Consider the following 12,738-nt stretch of genomic DNA (forward strand, 5'->3'; position numbering starts at 1 on the left):
ATGAGGTGAAACTGAAAATGTAGATAATACCACAAAGTTAAATCAATGTTCAGACAATTTTGTTAAACTGTAACATTGAACTAAATGATGAATTTCAACGAAGTTAAGCAGGAAACCCTGGTTTTAAGGTGGAAAAGGAGATTCAGGTTTTATTTGATCACAAGCTAAATGTAAGAGAGCAGTGTGGTGCATCTCATAAAAAAGCTAATGCTAAAAAGACAAAATATTGTTCAAAAATGGGACTTTAAAAGTTGTCCAAATGGAATCCCGTTTTACTTGCCATATACCTTCTTTCAATTATCACAAAACCTTGAAATTTTTGTTGATTTTCAGTTTATATGCAGAGTTGCATATGACCCATGCCTCAGCCTTTTTTTCCCTGTTAGTTTGTCATGTTATTGTTTGTTGCAGATCTTAAAACTCAAAGATGCAATAAACATATTTTTAAATAATTAGATAATTAAGCTTCATAAAAAACAAGTGCACTACCATAGACCATAATGGTCTACATAATGCAGGAACAAAAATGACTCTTATTTTTCTATTATGTTTTTCCTATCATTCTTAAGACCTTAGAAATACACTGATCAAATGTTCAGATACTTTATATATCTAGGATGAATAAAATATATGCCTAGTAAAAAATGTCTGACTCCTTTTGCAGGACAGATCAGGAAATAACCTGCCCAAATTCCTATCAAATTCCAATTCTTGAATATAACCCTATTGGGAAAATCTTCCAATCTTCTTAGAAAGATTTATCCTATGGCATTAAAACCTCCCCTTCAGTGGTATGTGCTTCTTTATTCTTGAAAAAAAAAATCTGCCCTGGTTGCCAACAGGCTGCTGGGTCAAATTGAAGTACAGTACCAATATATCAATTAAGTACTATCACTTTTAAAGCCTTTTACAATGCAGCACCAGGATATATTTAGATACTTGCCAAAATCAAATTAGTTCCACCAGCCTAGCTATTTAGAATAGGTCTCTGGAAGTCCTCTCTACTTCTGAGGTTTGTGGATCATGGGCCAGATGACGGTGGTAGCCTTTATTTTAAAGAACACCCTGTCCCAGAGGTATGGGTGGTCGCTGCTCAACCGATGTTTCAAAAATAAGACCAAGCAGCAGCATGATATAGCAGCTTTGTTCTTGTTTGCATTTTTAAGAATCTATTACTTTTATCTGTTTCCAATACCTTTTCTTCATTGTACCTCACCCAGAGGATCAGAATTGAGGTTGGTTATAAATATTGTTAAAAGCAAACAAATGCATAATGACTAAAGTCCAGCTGCCACAATATGACAGGACATTTTTGTCTGCCAAAGCCCACAACCCCTCCAGAGCGATTCTACAGGCCGATTACTTTTGTATCCTCTGCTGCATAATTACCTTTAGATGACTGGTTCCTTTGCATACTAGGATGCAGTCCTCATTCAAAGGTTAACAAGACCAATCATATCGCCGCCGCCCCCCCAAAGAAAACCCAATGCCAAAACACTTGCATTCTGTTCTCTATTTGGGATGCTTGGCAAGCAGACCAACTGTTATGGCTGTGTGTAGCATTTCTCAGTCACATGAGCAAGCCTTGCTGTTCTGACAAAAACCACCCATTGTAGACAATGGGCTTGTTTAAGAACCATTGTGCTTGCTTAACGACTTAATGACGTAAAATCAGGTTGTTCACATGGGCACCTCGACTTATGGCTGTCATGATATACAATGTAAATTCTGAGTTCCATTGTGGTCACAAGTCAAGGACTACCTGGTATACAACATACTGGTAATCAGTGCCCCAAAGTCTATAAACTTGTCCCTTCCCCATGTTCAAAAAGTTGTAATTGGGTTTGATTGAGGACCTAGTCTAATTTAAAGATAGATTTACCCTTTCTTGATACAAGCACATGTAAACACAATTTTTAAACTCTCAACCCCCTTTTTGGTACATTTTCAAGCATGTGGTAGGTTAAACTAGTTAGATGAATAATATCCTTTCTAAATTTTCCAGTTCGGCTCAGATGTACATTTCATTCTAAGTGGTTGGGGACATTGCCCTATAAAAACCTACAGCTGAAATGTGCAGAGTATCCCAAGAGTTGAGAATTTTAAAATTGATATCAGATATCAATTAGTTTGCTGTGTTCGCTTTGCTGTGTCTTTTCACCTAAGCTTCTGTTGCTGAAAAAGGTTCTTGACTGGATTTTTTACCACTTCTGAAATATCCTGAAAAATATGTTTTAATGCTGATATTGCTCTATTTCTCGTTTGAAGTGTGTATTAATAATTACATGATTCGTATAGTTTTTTAAAAAATTTTTACCGTATTTTAGTCCTGGGGACTTTGAAACTGGAGGATAGTTTACAACAAGGAATTGCAGAGAAGTAATTACATCTATACATCTAATATAACAGGAATTTTAGTTATTAGGTAGTTATTTAAATTTCAGAATCTTTACTCCAGGAACCTTACAGTGCTAATATGGTATCTTTAGGTTTCTGTACTATTATTGGTTTTAAACTACAAGTAGTCTTCATTTAAGGAGACTGCAGGGCTGTTTCTGAACTGCCTACCAAAGGCTTGTCATGACTGGGACTTCTGGTTTCCTGCTGGCTTCCCCAATGATTTTTCTAGATGGAAGACAGCAGGAAATCTCAAGTTGTAATCACATGAGGTCCTCACTTAACAATAGCAGTAGGAACTGCCAGGAGTTCTAATGCTAAAAGATTGCACTTGCATGTCACACTTTATAACCGCACTGCTTATTGATGGAAATTCTCATCCCAATTAGCCTCCTTAAATGAAGACTACTTGTGGGATGGGTATTGTGGCCTCGTGCAAGCATAGTTGGGCAGGGAAGATTGCTGTGACACAGTGTGAACATGCTTGTGTAAGGGAATCCTGTGATGCTGTGCAATGGTGCATTGAGTATTGAAAGTACCCTGGAGTGCAGATAGGTGGAGAGCAGGTAGGTGCAGTGGTTTGTGTGAGCATGGCCAGACAGAGGACTCAATGGCTAGGCATGGCCAAGTGGAAATGCACTATGGCAAGGGTCTCCAATCTTGGCAATGTTAAGACTTATGGAGTTCAACTCCCAGAATTCCTCAGCCAGCTTCTGGGAGTTGAAGTCCACAAGTCTTAACGTTGCCAAGGTTGGAGACCTCTGTACTATGGAGTGCAGGCAGGGAGGTGCTGCAGTGCTGCACTACAGGATCCAATATCTCCGGGACATCATACTTTTGACAGGAGCAAGAGCAACTTAAATCTTCCCTGTCAGCTTCTCCTTTGACTTTGCTTGTGGGAAGTCAGCAGGGGAGGTTGTAAACGGTGATAACATGACAGCAGGACGCTTCAACTGTTGTAAGTTCAGGCTGGTTGCCAAGTGCCTCAACCGTGATCATGTGGAGGGTGGAGTGCTGTGATGGCCTCATAAATAGCCCTCGTTCAGCACTATCATAATTTTGAATAAAAAGCTAATTCAAGCTCTTAGGAAAGGCCATTGTCACAAAATCATAAATCTTTCCCCGGAAAACAAAGATGTACAACTCTGACTTACACTGCTCCATTTAGTCCAGATGTGAGCATTAACTCTCTTGATTGCTATGCTTAAAGAACGAATCAGTGACTACAGTGAGTGATAGTGATTAATGTTATCATCAGAGAAGATTGGCTTTTAGCCCATTTTTCCAGTGTTGAAGGAAGTACTGGCATTTTTTAAAACATAAATGTGGCATGATTGTCTGAGGTTTAACATAGTCTTTTCTTTGTTTCATTTATTGCCACCACCAGAAATAGGCCAAAAAATAATAATGGGCTACACCTTTTTGTAATTTTCCAGCAAGTCTAAGTAGCACAATGTCACGTTTCTTTGGAAGGGGCAGAGAAAATAGGGTTGAGAGCCACCAATTGTTTCTGATCAGAGACTACTTCAGCTTTTTTGAGCCTTAGGCTAGTTTGTTGCAACCAAAGATGCTCGGTGAAGAGTTTTCTGGCTTATGAAACGTATTCTGTTACTTAGCAACAGCTCCTCTTGCTCCTCATCATCTTTAGTGTCTCAAACACTAAAATTCTCCACATGAAATTCAAGGTAACTTACAGTTATAGTAATACTACTAAAAAGAGAATCATAAATGGACAGAAAGCCAATTTAATTACAGTCTAGAAATTAAAAATGATAAGTGTAAATTATAGATTGGTTTTGTACATCTCATTAATATACCATATTTTTTGGAGTATAAGATGCACCGGAGTATAAGACATACCAAGGTTTTGAAGCGGCAAATAAAAAAAAAACATTTTTGCACTCTGCAAACCTTCCAAAAACAGCCCGTTTTTTGCGAAAATGGGCCTGTGTTCCCCCCAAAAAAGGCATGAATAGCCTTTAGGGGGTTTGCAGAGTGCTCCTGGGGGGTGCCCCCTCAAAATGAGCAAAAATGGCCAATTTTTCACAAAAACAGGCCCATTTTTGGTCAAAATATTTGCATGCATAGTCTTTAGGAGGTTTATAGAGTACTCCTGGGCTCTGGAGGGGGGGGCAAAATTGAGCAAAAAACAGCCCGTTTTTCACTCATTTCTGCCTTCCCCAGCCCCCAGGAGCTCTCTGAAAGCCTTCTAAAGGCTCTGCATGGCCATTTTGGTGAAGGGGGCTGGGTTTTGGGAGGCAAAATATGCTGTATTCAGTGTGTACGACGCACCCAGATTTTCAGCCTCTTTTTTGAGAGAAAAAGATGCGTCTTATACTTCAAAAAATACGGTATGTTAAGACTCCTATCTCTGAAATAAAGATGTGATATAAAATTAACAGACATATATCTGTGCTATCTTTCCTAAACTCAGGTTGCTCTCATATTCCACATAATCCCAAACCGTGTTAATTTAGTGGTTTGATTATCTATAGAGTTACAATGTCGGGCAAAATACCTGTCATGCGCAAAGAATGAGGACCACACATTAAATTCCAGTTAAACTGATTTATTGTTCATGCCTATACACAAAATCTAGTGGTCAATTAACAGCGCTAAATTGGCACTACATAAATTAATGAGCTTGTTGATCAGCAAGGTCGACAGTTCTGCGGTTCAAATCCCTAGGGCCGTGTAATGGAATGAGCTCCCATTACTTGTCCCACTTCTGCCAACCTAACAGTTTGAAAGCACATAAAAATGCAAGTAGGAAAACAGGAACCCCCTTTGGTGGGAAGGTAACAGTGCTCCGTGTGCCTTCGGTGTTTAGTCATACCAGCCACATGACCACGGCGATGTCTTCGGACAACGCTGGCTGTTCGGCTTTGAAATGGAGATGAACACCACTCCCTAGAATAAGGAACAACTAACACATATGTGTGAGGGGAACCTTTACCTTTAAACTAATGGAATTCAAGAAGGGCTGAATTTGGACCACTTATGGGAATGTAATGATTCCAGGCTGATTCCTCTCTTGACTCTGTCCTCAGGTTCTGCTTGTTCTTCTATAAATACCTGAATCAGGCTGTGGTCAAACACTCATACAAGAGTAGGATATTTTAAATTTGAAGCAGGCGTCTAGCTCAAGTTCTGATTACCAATCAATTGGGCCACATTCAAGCTTATGGGGAACCTTTTTCATTTCTTCCTGGTAGTTAGTAGGTTGTGTGAATATGGTGCTGTGAGGAAAGCTTGTGATATCAGTAAGAGAGCACAGTTTGGGGATCAGAAATAGCCTGTTACATTAAGGACATTTGATCTTGCAGTCAAGAGGAAATTCTCTCAGTGTGTGAAAAGATTGCCGATATGTTTAATACAACATAATTTTTGCTTTGTTTAAATCAGGTTGTCCAACCATGGCAATTTTAAGACTTGTGGATGTAAGTGTTAAAGAGCTAAACCTTAACGTTGCTAAGATTAGACACCCCTGGTTTAAATAGTCAACATATTTCCATGGAATTCTGGCTCATATGCCAAAGTGACACCATCGAACTGTTTATTGCATGGACTCTTCATGAGTTCCTCTTAAAAGGTATTTTCTATAGAGCCCAGATCACTGAATAGATCGGGCATAGCATTCATTAGCAATTTTTCCATTCCCCAAGAGGTGCATATTCATCTGACCTTCCCTTGAATCAGGCTGACATGTCATCATTCCTGTACAATTCTACCAAAATCAACTTCCCTTATGTAATATATTAAATATGGGGAGGAAAATACACATCCCGTACATGTATTAACCACTTTTTTTGTTTCATTGACTACTACTTTCTTTTGTTGTACGGAACCAGCTTATTCCACCGCTTTGTGTAAAATGACAATAACCATTGAGAGACCTTCTTATTCATACTATTTTCTGGCTCACTGTGTAAATTGGAACAAAAAGTGTTATGTATAAGTAAAGTGTTAAGTATAAGGAAATGAATTTGGTCAAGTAGCTTGATCTATTCTAGACCCTTTGGTTAACTATTGAAGCAGAATGATATCCATTAATCCCTACCTCTTTAAAGTGTCCTACTGTATTCTTCTGGAATATGTCTCCGTATGAAGAAATAGTGCTTCAACAGGCATATTATTTTTTCCATCAGGGAAAAGAGGGTGTCAAGTCAAACTCACATGAACCAGGATCTGTGCCAATATCCACAAGTGAGGGAGTGCAGAGAGCATCGCCTAGTAGCCCTGGCAGTTTTGCTCATGTACACCTTTTTCATGGCAAGGAGGAATAGAAAGGTAAAGCCATCCTTCTAATGCTCTGGTAGGAACTGCAGCAAGATCAGCTTCCTATTTTATCGAGGCATTTCCCATTCCTTAATTCCCCACAGATAGCAGAAACATGAGGACAAAGTAAAGTAGGAGTAGGAGGGCTGGTAGGATGGACAGGGGAGAGAGCTTTGCTCAAGACCCCATGAGCTGAAAAGTCAGCCTGTAGGATGTGAGGTGGAGGTTGAAGGTTCAAATCTGTTATCAGATCAGATTTTTGTGGATCATTTTCATAGAATTAAATGCTTTGAAAAATTGTTTTTAGAAAACTCCTTTTTAGGGGGTGTCACAAAATTATGTTTTTTTTTAATTTTGACCGACAACAGTGTTAGCCTCCTGGCAAGTTATTTAGATTTAATTTCATGTTCATGATAGAATTTTGTAGTAAAAGTCAAAGCAATCATCTCAATACTATTAAATATGTTTGAAACTGATTTTTTATTGTAAGGAAACAGAAAGCAAGCCAGGGCTGAAATTGAATATTGACTGAACTGGCAATAACCCCACATTTAACTCAATGAAATTTACATCTATTTATGTGTCTGTAAAGAGGGACAGTAGAAATTTTGAACAGAATACCGTATAAGGTGCACTTTCCCCTCCAAAAAAGTGGGTGGAAATGTCTGTGCATCTTATAGTGCAAATGTTGCCAAAGCCCCGCCCACCTGCCAGCCCCACACTTCTGCTTCCGCACACTCCATTTTTGGCCTCTGTGTGTCCTGTTTTCAGCCTCCACATGCCTCATTTTCGGACTACATGCATCCCATTTTCGGCCAATTCCAGGCAGCAGGGATTGTCGCCGCCACCGCTGATCGCTGCTGCCTATAACAATCCCTGCTGCCTACAATGGGCTGAAAATGGGATGCACGAAGGCTGAAAATGGGACATGTAGAAACAAAAAATAGGGTACGTCGAGGCCAAAAATGGGACACGCAGAGGCAGTGATAGTGGCAGCGATCTCCGCACCCTGGAACAGCTGATTGGTGGTATTCCGGGAGGCTGATCCAATCGCCAATCAGCTGCTCGTGCTAAATCAGGCTATGATAATGTGCTGAAGTTGACCAGGCTGTTTGCTGTTTGCTGCAAGGATGCTAGGCAGATGACTACTGATGGATGCTGGGAGGCAGAAGCAGATTCTTTTTTTCTTGTTTTCCTCCCCAAAAGCTAGGTACATCTTATGGTCCGGAGCATCTTATAATGCAAAAATACATACCAAAGGTTTCATACCAAAGGTTTGAATGGTGCTTTGTCTTTCAGGCTGTTTATTTTAATATAAGATTTGTTTTTCTAGAGGAGAAAGTGGAAAAAAGCCAATGTAGGATTTACAGGCCATGTTGAACATTCAGTATACTGTCAAAAGTTGCATTTTTCTGTGTCAACAAATACGTGATTGATGCCATTGAGAACATTCTGATTTACAAACCACAGTGGCTGAGTTCCCAAAAAATATGATGTAAAAATTGCCTTATGCAATGGAGGGTGTTTGAGTTCAGCCAGTGGTCCACTTGCTTACTGAATATTATATGGCATTGTTGGCTCATAAACACTTTAAAGAAAGCATGTATTTTCATTAAATTATCACGTTATTAATAACCAGATACATTTTAAAAGAAAAGTCTTTATAGCATTTTTACTGCTGCAAGAAGAGGTATGTTTCCCTCTATAGACTCTTTCTTTTTCTTTCATTATCTATATATTTAATTCCTGATCTTTTGTTTTACAGATTTGCCACAGGCCAAGTACACTATTTGTGGCGGAAAAAGGATTGGAAGCTAGATTACCTGATATTTGGTGATATAAAAGCCCAAGTGTTCCTGTTCTTTGAAGGTATTACCCCCCCCCCCCAAAAATAGCATCCTTATTTTCAAGTTCAGGAATTATTAGTATACTTGGAGATCAGTTTGTGGGATTTTTTGTTGGACTGCTTTGTTGGGCTTTATTTTTTGATCTATTGATTTAAAAGTTATCACAAACTGCCTTGCTTCTCCAGATTGGACTAGTAATAAAATGTTTGCATAAAAAAAGCTGGCTGTTTAGAAATTAAGTGTAATATATATATTTAATAGTATATAGTTTAATACCGTATATCACCTGGAAGTTATTAATAGCTCTTATTTCTACATTTTACTGCAGTTCTAAATTTACATTCATATATTTAATGTTATCATGATTAAGGTGTTTCATATTATCAATGATGGATCCTTCCTAGATGTTACCACTGATCTCAGTTTTCTTACTGCTCTGTTGTAAAAGCCAATGGAAGGTTTGGTAGAAGAATAACCAGCCAGGGATATTAAGCTGATAACAGTAGGCAATAGAGGGGAATGTTTCTTTTTTTAAACAATCTTTAGGGAATCAAGAACCGCAAGGGACATAGCAGCAATGAGATAATGTGACTATAGTGAGCACACCAGGACTTTTTATTTCCTGGAGGTGGGGCTTTGAGGGGTTTGGAACAGTTAAAATTGCTTTAGAAATATAACACTAACAACATAAAATACAGAAAACTATGATATAGGTAGGCATCAACTTAAACCGTGTTATTTAATAACTGATGTTACAATGGACCCCACTTCCCCCAGAAGATGCTTCTGACCCAATTTTGAAATTATGATAGTTGTACACACATGTTCACTTGATTGCATTTTGGGCTCTTGACAACTAGCATCTCTTTACGCCATTTGCAGTGTCCTGCAGTCACATGACCCTGATTTTCAAAGCATTTTGTTGGCTGCTAGCATTTACTTTCATTTTCCAGCAAAAATGCCAGTTGGGGAAAATTGAACCCGCTAACAATCACTGCTAAAAATGTTGTAAAATTGGGTCTGGTCATATGGTAATCTGTGGTGACCTTTTAACAACTGCAATGACTCACAACTGTAAATTTGGACTCAATTTGGTCATAAGTTGAGGACTCACATCATCGCTCAGTTGTACAGTTTCTGGAGGTGACAAAAGGAGATCAAAAGCAGTTTGTTTACTGTATTTCCAGTTCTAGTCATATCCATTCTGAGCCTTCTTGAGGAATGGGAGAAAAAATTACCTTATACTGGAATTTTAGCACTCTTTCTCTCTACCCCTGGTGTGTTGTATGTGTTGGCAGGTAGGCATTTGAAAGTACGTTTTGGGCAGAAATATCAAAATATAAATGGTAATTTATTATCTTGAGCCCAAATTTTGCTCTGTGTGTGTGTGTGTGTGTGTGTAATAAGCAATCCATTATTTATAACTAGCAAAATAGATTGTCTTTAAATCTAAAATACACTATATTGCCAAAAGTATTCGCTCACAACTGATTCTGATTATGTGGATGGGTGAGCAAATACTTTTGGCAATAGAGTGTATATTTTGAATATACTGAGCTGAATTTCTTTACCTTTGTCCACTAGAGGTCAGGCTTCTACCAGGCCTAATGAGACTTGCATAATTTTTCTACCTATAAAGTGTTCTATTTACTAAGGTTAAAAACTAATAATTCATTTGAAACCAGAATTTGTATTGGGAGAGTGTTGAATTGAAGGGAGAAGGATGCTAATTGTGTTGTATGACCTGTCCTTTTCTAGTTTCCAAGTCTTCACCAAAGAATGCTGGAGAAAAATTAATTTCTGTGGGAAAATGGGTATTTAGGAAACTCAAGGCAATGCAGATGAGACTAGTCTGCATTCTGTGTTCACAACAACCCTGTGAAGAAGGTTAGGCTGAAAAATAATGTCTAGGCTGGAATCATTCGTTGAAGTTTGAAGTCAGGTAGAACTGGAATCTAGGCATTCCTGGTTGCAATTAAACACTCTAATCATTAGATGAAACTGGTCCACATTGTTTTCAGTAGTGGTTAAGTAGTAAACATTAACATAAATATTAAAAATACGCATTAGGTTTGCTCATAGAGTGCCAGCTGTCCTCAGCACACAATGCAGTGTGTTTCTGTATCCTTAAATGACTTATCTGGAAATGTCAGATATATAACTTAGCACAACAGGAATCTGAAGACCAGCTCCATGAGTGACCTGGGATATTCATAAGCTCATTAATTACAAGAGCTTTTACAGGGCAGGCCTGTGTTTCTACCTTCCATTCATTTAGCTTCCCCATCTTTGAAGAGATTTGCTGTTTATTCAGTTTTCAATTTCATTTAATATATTGTTTCAGGTAGCCCTCAACTTACAACCACCACTGAGCCCAAAATTTATGTTGTTAAGTGAGACATTTATTAAGTGAATTTTGGCCCTTTTTCCAATCTTTCTTGCCACAGTTGTTAATTGAATCACCACAGTTGATAAGTTAGTAACACAGCTGTTAAGTGAATCTGTCTTCCCAATTGATGTTGCTTGTCAAAAGGTCACAAAAGGGGCTCACATGAGACACAGCAACAGTCATAAGTATGAGTCAGCTGCCAAGCATCTGAATTTTGATCCCATGAACATGGGGATACTGCAAAGGTCTTAAGTGTGAAAAACGGTCATAAGTCACTTTTATCAGTGACATTGTAACTTTGAACTGGTCTCTAAATGAGCAATTGTAAGTCGAGGACTACCTCTATTAATTTGATGCATTTAGTTTAAAAATTGAAACCAATGCAAACGAAAAAGAATGGAAGGAAACCAGGGGAGGGGGTTAGTTTTCCAAGATAAAACATACACTGTGGATCTTGTGTAGCCCCTTTTTTTATTTGCCTTCCCAAGAGCTTCCTGAATTCCAACTCATGAAACTTAGTATCAAACTGCTATTGGCTATTTTATTATTTATTATTCATTTATTAGATTTTTATCCTGCCTTTATTACTTTGTAAGTAACTCAAGGCAATGAAGATATATAATACTCCTCCCTGCTCCTATTTTCTCTGCAACAACAACAACCCAGTAAGGTGGGCTGGGCTGAGAGAAAATGACTGGCCCAAAGTCACCCAGCCAGCTTTCATGCCCATGGTGGGGACACAACCCAGGGTTGTTGTTGTTATTGTTATTGTTATTGCATGGTTAATCTTTGGTGAGATTCACAGCCTTTGGGGCTGGTAGCTCAACAGGTCGAGTCCTAACCAAGGACCTAAGAATTGTTAAGGTAATGTCGGAGGATATAAGCTGTTCCAGGTAGGGTGGTTTTTTGTAGAATCAGAATGTTCAAGTCAGGTAAATTTAGAATTTTCAAATAGCGAGGTAGCCCTTTGGGTTTTGCTCCAAGGGCTCCAATTACAATCGGGACAACACATGATTTCTTTTTCCACAGTCGCTCAACTTCAATTTGCAAGTCCCGGTACTTTGTGATTTTTTCTTGCTGTTTATCTTCAATTCGTGCATCACAAGGTATTGCAATACCTTGTAGAGCCGAGGTGGCGCAGTGGTTAAATGCAGCACTGCAGGCTACTTCAGCTGACTGCAGTTCAGCAGTTCGGCTGTTTAAATCTCACCGGCTCAGGGTTGACTCAGCCTTCCATCCTTCCGAGGTGGGTAAAATGAGGACCCGGATTGTTGGGGGCAATATGCTGACTCTGTAAACCGCTTAGAGAGGGCTGAAAGCCCTATGAAGCGGTATATAAGTCTAACTGCTATTGCTATTGCTATTGCTATTGCAATGTCTATTGTTGTTATTGTTGTTGTTATTATTATTATTATTCACATCCCACATGAAGTCTAGGCTTACCTTCTTGTTCTTCTGGCAAAGCCTGGGTTTACTTCCAATCTTTTCTTCACTCCCATAGTATACTAGTAACTGAAACAGAGGATATGCTTTCTGTCAGGAAAGGGGGAAGTCAGCTTCTTGCAGCAGTTCCTTGTTCAGATGACAAAAGGGAGCAGGTTATTGTTCCTCTTGCTTGGTGCTTATCCTGAGAAGTGATGCTCGCACATTTCCAGCAGCTCTTGATCCCTGGGCGAATAGCAAAAACAAGAAGGTGGTCAGATTCATATTTGACACTAAACCATTACACAGTTTCTTAGCTTTTGAATTAGCATGACCTGTGAATCAAGCAACTATGGGTATGTTCATTTTTTAACAGGGTTAGTATCGCTTATTCCACAAATCATG

At 38.8% G+C, this 12,738-nt stretch overlaps 1 protein-coding gene across 2 annotated transcripts in view; it reads left to right on the top strand.

Annotated features, from left to right (window-relative positions):
* GNG12 (G protein subunit gamma 12) overlaps positions 1-12,738 on the top strand; it is a 50,618-nt gene that overhangs the window by 6,231 nt on the left and 31,649 nt on the right. The window contains exons 1-2 of one of the 2 annotated variants that reach the window (XM_014066441.2): positions 6,669-6,687; positions 8,441-8,544. The gene's annotated coding sequence lies outside the window, so the exon portion shown is untranslated. Of the gene's footprint in view, positions 1-6,668; positions 6,688-8,440; positions 8,545-12,738 lie in introns of those variants that run through there. The other variant, XM_014066440.2, reaches the window with a different exon arrangement.

This window comes from Thamnophis sirtalis, unplaced genomic scaffold, assembly GCF_051295495.1.
Source record: "Thamnophis sirtalis isolate CommonGarterSnake01/CBP01778 unplaced genomic scaffold, rThaSir2_p1.2 scaffold_7, whole genome shotgun sequence".
In the NCBI taxonomy this organism is placed as follows: Eukaryota; Metazoa; Chordata; class Lepidosauria; order Squamata; family Natricidae; genus Thamnophis; species Thamnophis sirtalis.